Source organism: Orcinus orca, chromosome 8 (assembly GCF_937001465.1).
Source record: "Orcinus orca chromosome 8, mOrcOrc1.1, whole genome shotgun sequence".
In the NCBI taxonomy this organism is placed as follows: domain Eukaryota; kingdom Metazoa; phylum Chordata; class Mammalia; order Artiodactyla; family Delphinidae; genus Orcinus; species Orcinus orca.
In genome coordinates, this window is record NC_064566.1 from 20,476,121 (window position 1) to 20,485,880 (window position 9,760).

The following is a 9,760-nucleotide window of genomic DNA, read 5'->3' on the forward strand; positions in this document are numbered from 1 at the left end:
CATCTGGCACCTCACATTGTAATGCCCTGAGGAAGATACATACATCTTAGATAAAGTGTGAACAGAGTAAAGAAAAATCCACTGAGCATTATATCAGTGAAAAGAGAAGAACTAGACAGGACTGTGTTTGTTCAGTGTGGTCATGAATTAACAGCATGAATTGAAAGCCTAGGTTGCAGGGGAAAGGGAGGAATGGCATCTTTAGAATTAAAAAAAGAAAAAAACTAAGAAAATATTTGGAAAAGAAATGTTAAGAATACACAGTTGAAGAGAATATAAAGCAATAAAATGAAGACCGTCTTTATTTGGATTATTTGCAGTATGGGGCTATAATGAATAAAGCTGCTATGACTTAAACACAAGTTTTATACAGCCATATGTTTTCAATTCTTTGGATGAATGCTTAGGAGTGGGATCTCTGGATCATATGTTAAATGTACGTTTCCCTTTGTAAACAAAAACTGTCAACTGTATTTAAAATTGTCTGTGTCATTTTGTATTCCAACTAGCAATATACGAGAATGAGAGTCCTAATTGCTATATATTTTTACCAACACTTGGTATTGTCAATCTTTTTTACTTTTGCCATTCTAATGAGTATAGATTTAATATGAATTTTACTAAAGCTTAAGGATGTTGCATATATTTCATGTGCTTGTTTGCCATCTTAATATATTCTTTAGTAGCATATATGTAAATATTTTTCTTATATCTTAAAATTGGGCTCTTCATCTTATAGAGAGTTGTAAGATCTTTTTGTATATTCTGGATACAACTCTTTAACAAACACATGATATGTTGTGAATGATCTCTTCTAGTCTGGGGTTTTTTTCTCTTTCATTTTCAAAATAGTGTCTTTCAAATGGGAAAAATATATATATTTAATCTTTAGGAAGTCTAACTTAGTGGGTTTTTTTGTTTGTTTCCTGTATTTGTGTACTAACAAAGCTTCACCTATCAGAGGTCACCAATGTTTTCTAGACAATTGATACTTGCAGCTCTTACATTTAGGTCTATTATCCATGTCATATGCATATTTGCTGTATATGTTGTAAGGTTCATTTTTGCTGTTGAACTATCCAATTATTCAACACCATTTTTTGAAAAGACTATTTTTCCCCCATTGAATTCCTTGACATCCTTGTCAAAAGTCATTTTATACTGTATATAATCACTGCATTCTAGATGGTAAATTTGTTTATTTAATCAGGGTACAGATTAGCACTTCTGAAAGTACTTTATGTGTATACTGAGACTGAACAGATAAGTAAATAAATTATAGATAATAGGAGGCATATTTCTCAATGTCTCAGAAAAAAATAACAAATAAGTAAGTAGAGAGGCTAAACTTAACCCTATTGTGCTGATTAGATTACGGGGTTATCAGTATAAATGCATGCTTATTTTTATTAATACACATGCAGATATAGAAATAATTACAGATACATACATATGTTTTCTAGCTCTGTCCACTGAGAGAGCCTAGAGGTAATGACATCTCAGTAGCAATTAGCATATATAGCATTCATTTATTACTTTCTAAATACCATTTTACAATAAAAGGAACCTTGGTTCCCTGGAGGAATGGCTGATTCTAGGGCTGGAGCAGAGAAAATATAATATGATCTTGGGGCACCTCACAGTGTAAAAAATAAGGCAGTGCTAAAAGAAAGAAAGAAAACGTATGAAGACATGTTAAAAGAAAATAAAAGTTCCCAGTGGCTGAAGATGGAACAATTTGAGCAATAAAATAAACAACAATAGTATTGGTTATAACCAAAGAAAAAATTAATACCATGAGTCCATATTGATAAAAATAAAATATTAAATAAAGAAGAGGCATAGAAAAATATTTCTTAGAGAAAAATTCCAAGTAATACGAATGATACATGTAAAAATCAAAATTATGAGAGGAACAGAACATAGTAATTGCTATAGGCAGGTTTCACAGAAAAAAATGCTAAAATTAGTGGGTGAAATTGTAAAGAGAAATGGGATATTTGCATGACCTCACATTATCTCCTCCAGAATTTACTAACTACTATGGTGCTCTTTACATATGATTTGAAATTATTTGATACTCCTCTTTCCCATGAGTGTGGTCCGGACCTACAGGCTTGCTTCTAACAAATAGAATAAGGGAAGGAAAAAATAGTAACTTTTTTGGAAAATACAACTTTAACCAAGTGATTAATTCTAGTATGACCAGTAATAAATCATGTTGATACATATCCCCTGATATAATGCTATGAGTGTTATTCTTCATCTCTGCATTATACTTCCTAAAATTCATAAATCTATTCTAACCATGAGAAAACATCAGAGAAATCCAAATGGAGGGATATCCTACAAAATAACTGATCTGTAGTATTTGAAATTCTCAAGGTTATAAAAAAAGAGCAAGGAGAGACTGAGAAACTATTACAGATTAGAGGAGATAATGGGGGCATGGGGACTAAATTCAATGTGATATTGTGAATTGTATCATCAGAAAGTTAAAAGGACATTGGTGGAAAATCTGTTGAAATCTGTTTGAAGTCTGCAGTTTAGTTGACACTATTGTACCAATGTTAATTTGTTATTTTTGATAAATGCCCCATGGCTATGTAAAATATGAATTTAGGGGAATTTGGGTGAAGAGTATATGAGAACGCTCTTTAACAATAGGTAAGTTTGGTAGATTGGACACATCAAAGGTGATTCTTGAACTGAAAGTACCAAACTGAAATTCAGAAGTAAAACATACAGAATATTTTTCAAAGAGTGTAAGAGACATGTGGGGTGCAATAAAAGTTTTTTAAATGATTGAATTTTTAATTCCAGAAAGAAAGTAGAGAGAGAATGGGACTGATGTAATATTTGATGTGATACTTTTGAGAGGTTTTCCAAAAATGGTAAAAAACATCATTCTGTAGAGTCAAGAAACACTGTGAATATCAAGCAGAATAAATACAATGGAAACCATACCCAGAAACTCCAGAGCCAGTATGCTTAAAACTAAAAGTAAAGAGAAAAATTTTCAAAACATTCTGGAGTTGAGTGGGAGGGAGCCAAATAACATAAAAGCACAGCAATAAGACTCAACAGAAATGCTAAAAAGCAGAAAAAAGGAATGATAGGTGAAGAGAAAGAGCAAGAGAAGAAATTGCCAACCTAGAATTCTATACCCAGTGAATATGTTCTTCAAAACTGAGGGCAACACTATTTTTTTTTTTTTTAGACAAGATAAAACAGACATTTTGGCACTGGCATGCCTCCATTAAATCCAAAAGGAGGTTTTTCAGCCGTGTGTGTGCTAGAGGAATAAAAATGATAGAAAGGATAATTATATGAATTAACATAAATAAATGTTGACTATTGCAAGCAAAGTTAGTAATGTGTCATAATGTTTAAAATGTATCTAGATTGAAAATACATGATAACAGTAATGTAAAAGGTAGCACCAAGGTTTCAAATTGAGGAAGAGTGCTGTTTCATGGGTATGAAGTTTAATTATGCAAGATGAATAATTCTAGAGATCTGTTATGCAACATAATACTTATGGTTAACAAATATGGTATTGTATACTTAAAATTTTGTTAAGAGGGTAGATCTCATGTTAAGCATTCTTACTAGGAAAAAAAAAACATAAGAAAACTTTTGGAGGTGATGAATAGATTTATTACCTTGATTGTGGTGATAGTAGCATGGGTATATACATATGTCCAAATTCATCAAATTGTGTGCATTATATGTGCAGGTTTTTTGTATATCAATTATACCTCAATAAATGATTCTAGCAGGAGTTGCATTTAGAGTGCCGTAAAATTCATGTTTTAATCTCCAAGATAAAAACTAAGAAAACTATTATATAAGAAGTTAATAAGAAAGATTAAATGATAAAAACAATAGATCAATTTTTAATGGCCAAATGTTTAAACAAAACTTTTTAATTGGTCTAATAGAAACGAAACAGAAGAGTGTTGATATAAACACACTGTAACAGTAGTTACAATAGATGCAAGTGAACCACATACTACAAGTAAAAGAATAAGATTCTCAGCCTGTAAAAAATGCAAAACCCAAATATATATGCTTCTTATAAAAGGTATACTAAATATAAGAAAACATAAATTGTAAAAGAATGGAAACTGATATGAAGTACAATGGCACTCCCAGAAAAACTGGCATTTCTGTACTAATTTCATCCAAAATTGAGTTTAAGGCAAGAGCATTGTTAAAGTCAAAGATGATATTGTAGAACCACAAAAGAGCCATTTCATTCTGTATAACACTTTTAAATATGTGTGCACCCAATAATACAGAGTAAAAATAGAAACAAAAATATGAAAAATAAAGAAAAATAAATTCACTATCATAATGAAATAATTGAAGGCATCTCTCTTAAAAAAGGAAAGAACAACCTCATCATAACCTGAAAGTATACTGAAAACTGGAGCCACAAAGTTAACATGATTGATCTAAATGAAATATATTGAATTCTGAAACCAGAAACATAACCCCCATTCTTTCATAGTGCAAATAAAAAATGTACCAAAATTAACAATATGCTAGTTCATAAAGCAAACTTCAAAAGTTTCAAAGACTGGAATTATTCAGAGAAACTCTGACCACTGTGAAATTAGGCTAAAAATCAGTTCAATTTTACAACTAGAAAAATCCCCGTATATTTTGAAATTAAGCAAAACACTTTTAAATAAGCTATAAGTGACAAAAAGCACAAAGGAAGCATGGAAAATGGGAAATATAGTTAACTAAGTAATGAAGATATGACATAAAGAAACTTGACGGATGACCATAGCATAGTAATTAGATAAAAATGTGTAGCTTACAATGGATAGATCATAAAAGAAAAAGACCTGATTATCAATTATCTAGATATCCACCAAAAGAAGTTAGAAAAAGAAGATCAAGTTAAATTCTCAACAAAATTAATAATGTGCAGAAATTACTGAAATGTAATAATGGATAAGAAATAAAGTGAGTAAAGCCAAAAGTTGGTTCTGTGTAATATTAATTGAAGAACGATAAAGAGAGATATGTTAGAAAACCTCAATTGTCAATAGAAAGAATGAAAAATGGATATTGCCACCAGTGATACAGACATTTAAAAATAGAGGATATTCACAAGTATTTGACAATTAAACAAAATGGACAACTTTGTAAAAAAACAATACCAAAACTAATGCATTAAAAAAATAGGAAATCTGAGTGTTACTAAATCTAGTTTAAATAATTAAATCCACTAGTTAAAACATTCACACAGAGGAAATTCCAGGGTTTTGCCAGGAAATTCAGCCAAACATCTATGAAAGTAATAATTATGTTTTACACTAGCTCTCCAGGAGAATAGAAGGAGAGCAGATTTAAGTGTGAAGGTAAAACAAAGAAGCTTTTAGAAGAAATTCTAAGAGAATATCTTTATGACATTTGGTTAGGGTAAGCAGGAATGTCAAAAACAGTACACACAGAACTGGTAAAATAGGATGCCGTAAAAATTATGAGATTGCTTATTCATTTTTACAAAATACAATCCAATTATCTAATTTTTGATAGTTGGCATGAACAAAATGCTATGGAAGTATTGGGAAAGAATTGACAAATTCCACCTGGGATTACTTGAGAGAGCCAGGGAAGACCACAGAGAACAGTTCACATTTGAACGAGACTTTAAAGATGAGCAAATATTCAGAAGATGGGAAGTAAGAGAAGGGATATTCCAGGAGGATAGAATAACATGAACAAAGGCACAGAGTGAAAATGCATTCACATTTAGAGAACATATTTAGCAAATAGATTAAATTGGTTAAGTGTAAAATAGACTGGGTGTATGTCTTCCAACCAGGTTTTCATGAAACACATTGAATCATATTATTTTTCTGTGTTGTTATAGATCCAAACAAGTTAAAGCAAACTTTAACTTCAATAAGCTGAAACGAAGTGAGAGAGTGGTATTGACATACATACACTACCAAATGTAAAATAGCTAGCTACTGGGAAGCAGCCACATATAACAGGGAGATCAACTCGGTGCTTTGTGACCACCTAGAAGAGTGGGATAGGGAGGATGGGAGGCAGACGCAAGAAGGAGGAGATATGGGGATATATGTACATGTGTAGCTGATTCACTTTGTTATAAAGCAGAAACTAACACACCATTGTAAAGAAACTATACTCTGATAAAGATGTTAAAAAAAAAAAGTCAAAGGAAACAAAAAAAAAGAAAAAAAATAAGTAATGCAGTATTTCCCTCAGAACTATTTCTAATACAGATTGAATTATTTTATGTAGATTAAATGATAGAAAAGAGCTGCCTTCATCCTAGTCATCAATACTCATTACCAAAAGAAAGCAGTAGACGATTAAAGTAAAAGAACTAAGTGTTGGCCTTTTAAGATGTTCTGAGCAATCCAGAGAGAGCATCTAATTCACACCCTTTCATAAGATTTTTTATAGTAAAATTCCACTTGGTTCTGTCTATGTTATAAACATCTCATCTTCTTTCTTCCTTTTAAATCCTATCTATGTTATAAAACTCTCATCTTCTTTCTTCCTTTTAAATCCTATCTATGTTATAAACATCTCATTTTTTTTTCTTCCTTTTAAATCCATAAATGAGTTATAAGAACTGATTCATTATAAAAATTATATACTCACTATCTGTTCTCAATAGGTGTGTATTTGTGAGTCTCCTGTTTTTCTATTTTCTTAATTATAAACTCTTCAGAAATAGAAAAATAAATAAATAAAATACATAGGAGAAAACACTGTATCAAAACTATTCTTAGACAATCGGGGACATTTTAATAATGACTGGATGTTAGGCAGTATTTTTAAAAGTTGTAATTTTTAAAATGTCATCATTTCACAGGTATATTAGCAGATGCCTTTATTTTATTTTTCACAAAATTATTTAAAAATATTCCCTGAAGTATTTATGGGTGAAATGACGTGATGTCTGGGATTTGCCTTAGAATTCTCCTATAAAAAAAATAAAAGGGAGAGAAAGCAGTAATGATGAAATATTTTGCTACAGATTTGATGGTTAAAATCATATGGGGGTTGCTGTATTTTCATTTTGGCATATACTTGAAATTTTTAATTACGACATATTAAACCTAATACCTATCATGAAAAAAATGAATAAGGAAAATAAATATTTTACTAAATATTCTAAGCATTCTATTGCTGCATGAGTAATTGTTATTTAGAGTATTCTTAATAATACATTTTAAGTTCATGACTAGTTATTATAAAATATTATAAAAATCAACTGAACCTCCTAGAGTTTATTTCTTAGAAAATAGAATAATCTTTATGATGTAATATTTTTTTTTTTTTTTTTTTTTTTTTTGCGGTACTTGGGCCTCTCACTGTTGTGGCCTCTCCCGTTGCGGAGCACAGGCTCCGGACGCGCAGCCTCAGCAGCCATGGCTCACGGGCCCAGCCGCTCTGCAGCATGTGGGATCTTCCCGGACCAGGGCTCGAACCCGTGTCCCCTGCATTGGCAGGCAGATTCTTAACCACTGTGCCACAAGGGAAGCCCTATGATGTAATATTTTTTAATGAAATATGGCTGCTTCTTTTGAGACAGATCAAGGCATGTATATATTTTTTAAATTTTGTGTTCCCAGTAAACAGTAGAAATATCATACTCTTTTCTAATTTACATTCAATGAGTTCCTTCAGTTTATTAGCACTGTTGCATATATGCAAAGAAATATTTCCTCACTCCTGGGAAAATACAATCCAAATTTAAAATACACCATATAAGAATACAGTAAGAATGTTCAATCTTCAAAAATCTCATATATATATATATATATATATATATATATATATTAGTTTCTTTGAATCCTTCAAAGATCGAATTGCCTTTGAAAACAATCACCCTGGGTAAAAAGTATAAATTTCAATCAGATTTTAAAAATGGAGGGTGGTCTTTAGTAATTCATAGAACTTTAAGAAAAAAAAAAAAGACCTTGAGGTGTTATTTAATATTTTCTCAATAACTCTAAAAATCAATGTTTAAAGTAACTTCTATTAAATTTTCTTCATTTTTTTCTGAAAATACAGTCCAGTGATGTTGAACTATGTTGGTCCAGCCTCACTTCAATTACATATCCACAGCGAACATTGAGGGTATTTGAATTATCTCAATCATTCAGAGTGCTATTACAACATGCAAAGTTATGTCCAAAATGCAATATTGTAGTATGTAGAAACACAGCTGGTTTAGAGAATTGGTCCAGAGTTTCTTACCACATTTGGATCTAATAAACTATATAGAACAAATCTAAAGAGGTGTGATAATTTTCTCCCTCATGGAGTTGAAACCAAGGAGGAATTGAGTAAGAATGGGAACAATATCCGAACTCTTCATTTAACATCTCCAAAGCCAAGCCAAAATATCACGGGGATTCTTGACTAGCTTAGAGGTATTTAGGTTGCTTTAGCATACAGTTGAAGATAGACTCTATGTAACAACTTGTTAAGATATATTTGATTTGGTCTAAGGTTAACTTTTATCACAGTAACTAAGTGCAAGGTTCAAATTCAGGACTACTTGTATGTCTGCCATCATGTAGCTCAGCACAATGAAGTCTAAAATGCACTTCCCAACTGCCATTTCTTAAACAACCTGCCTATGAACATACTAAAAATTGTACAGCATTTGCATACCTTAGCACAGTATCTTGTAGGCAAAGGCATCTGGGAAAAGAAAAAGAACCAGGGGTCAGCTTCTCATCTTCTTCCTGCTGAGCCCATCCAAGCACAAAGCTTCCTTTTGAAGACAGTGGGGGCTTTGTGCTTGGATCTGCTCTGCAGGGAAAGAGCCAGAGAACTGAAGTCAATAGATGCTGTGTGTGTTTGCGATTGCAGAATGCCCTCTCTAACTGGTGTCACATTTAAATGGAATCTGCAAGCCCCTTGTTCTTTCAGGTGATTCTCAAAATTATCCTGTATTCATTCTCTGTGGCTTACCCACCTTTTCTCCCCTTTGATGAAAACTCTGCAGCTCAGGACTAAAATACTGAAAGCTAGAAACAGGTGACTGAAAGCAGAAGTTGATACAAAGGGGTTCACCATGCCTGTAACAAGATTTGAATTTGTCACAGAGTGTAGTGTTATTGTTTTTGTTATTGCTGCTGTTATTATTATTGTTATTTTTATTATCTTTTATGGGATGAAAATTTACCTTGCATCTCAATTAACCAACAAATATTCCAGAAGGGACTGTTATGAATTAACATTTTTACTTTCATTTTGGGGACCTTTACCTGGGTTTAAATTTCTGTCCCCAAGTCAGGCTTTCAAGCCAGAGCTATAGATAAAAATGACTAAACCTAAAGCTATTCTTCTCTTATAATAGTTGCTAGAAAATATGTAATGCTTATTAAGTGCCAAGTACTTTGTTAGGACTTTACATTTATTATTGAGGACATATGAATCAACTGAGGCTCAGAGAAATCAACTGAAGCACAGAGAAATCAAGGCACTTGCCAAAAGTCACATAATGTATAACTGGTAGATTCACACCCAAGATTGATTTTCATTTTTCTTTTCTTTTTATTTCCAAGTTGGGTTTTATTTTTATTCTGTAAGGGACTCACTTTCTTAATCACCACATCTTACAGTTAATATAGATAACATGGCATTTGCACAGTTCTTAGACTTAGATTAATTTAATGAAATTACTAATGTAATGCATTTGTTTTATATAAGAAATAAAATCATAAGTAGAGAATCATTCAGGATG

At 31.8% G+C, this 9,760-nt stretch overlaps 1 long non-coding RNA gene across 1 annotated transcript in view; it reads right to left on the reverse strand.

Moving 5' to 3' along the window:
* The window catches only part of LOC125965116 (uncharacterized), a 40,724-nt gene extending 31,960 nt beyond the window's left edge, over positions 1 to 8,764 (reverse strand). Inside the window, exon 1 of the long non-coding RNA XR_007478648.1 lies at positions 8,683 to 8,764. This is a non-coding gene — a long non-coding RNA (uncharacterized LOC125965116). The remainder of the gene's footprint in view (positions 1 to 8,682) is intronic.
* Between the last annotated feature and the right edge of the window lie 996 nt (positions 8,765 to 9,760).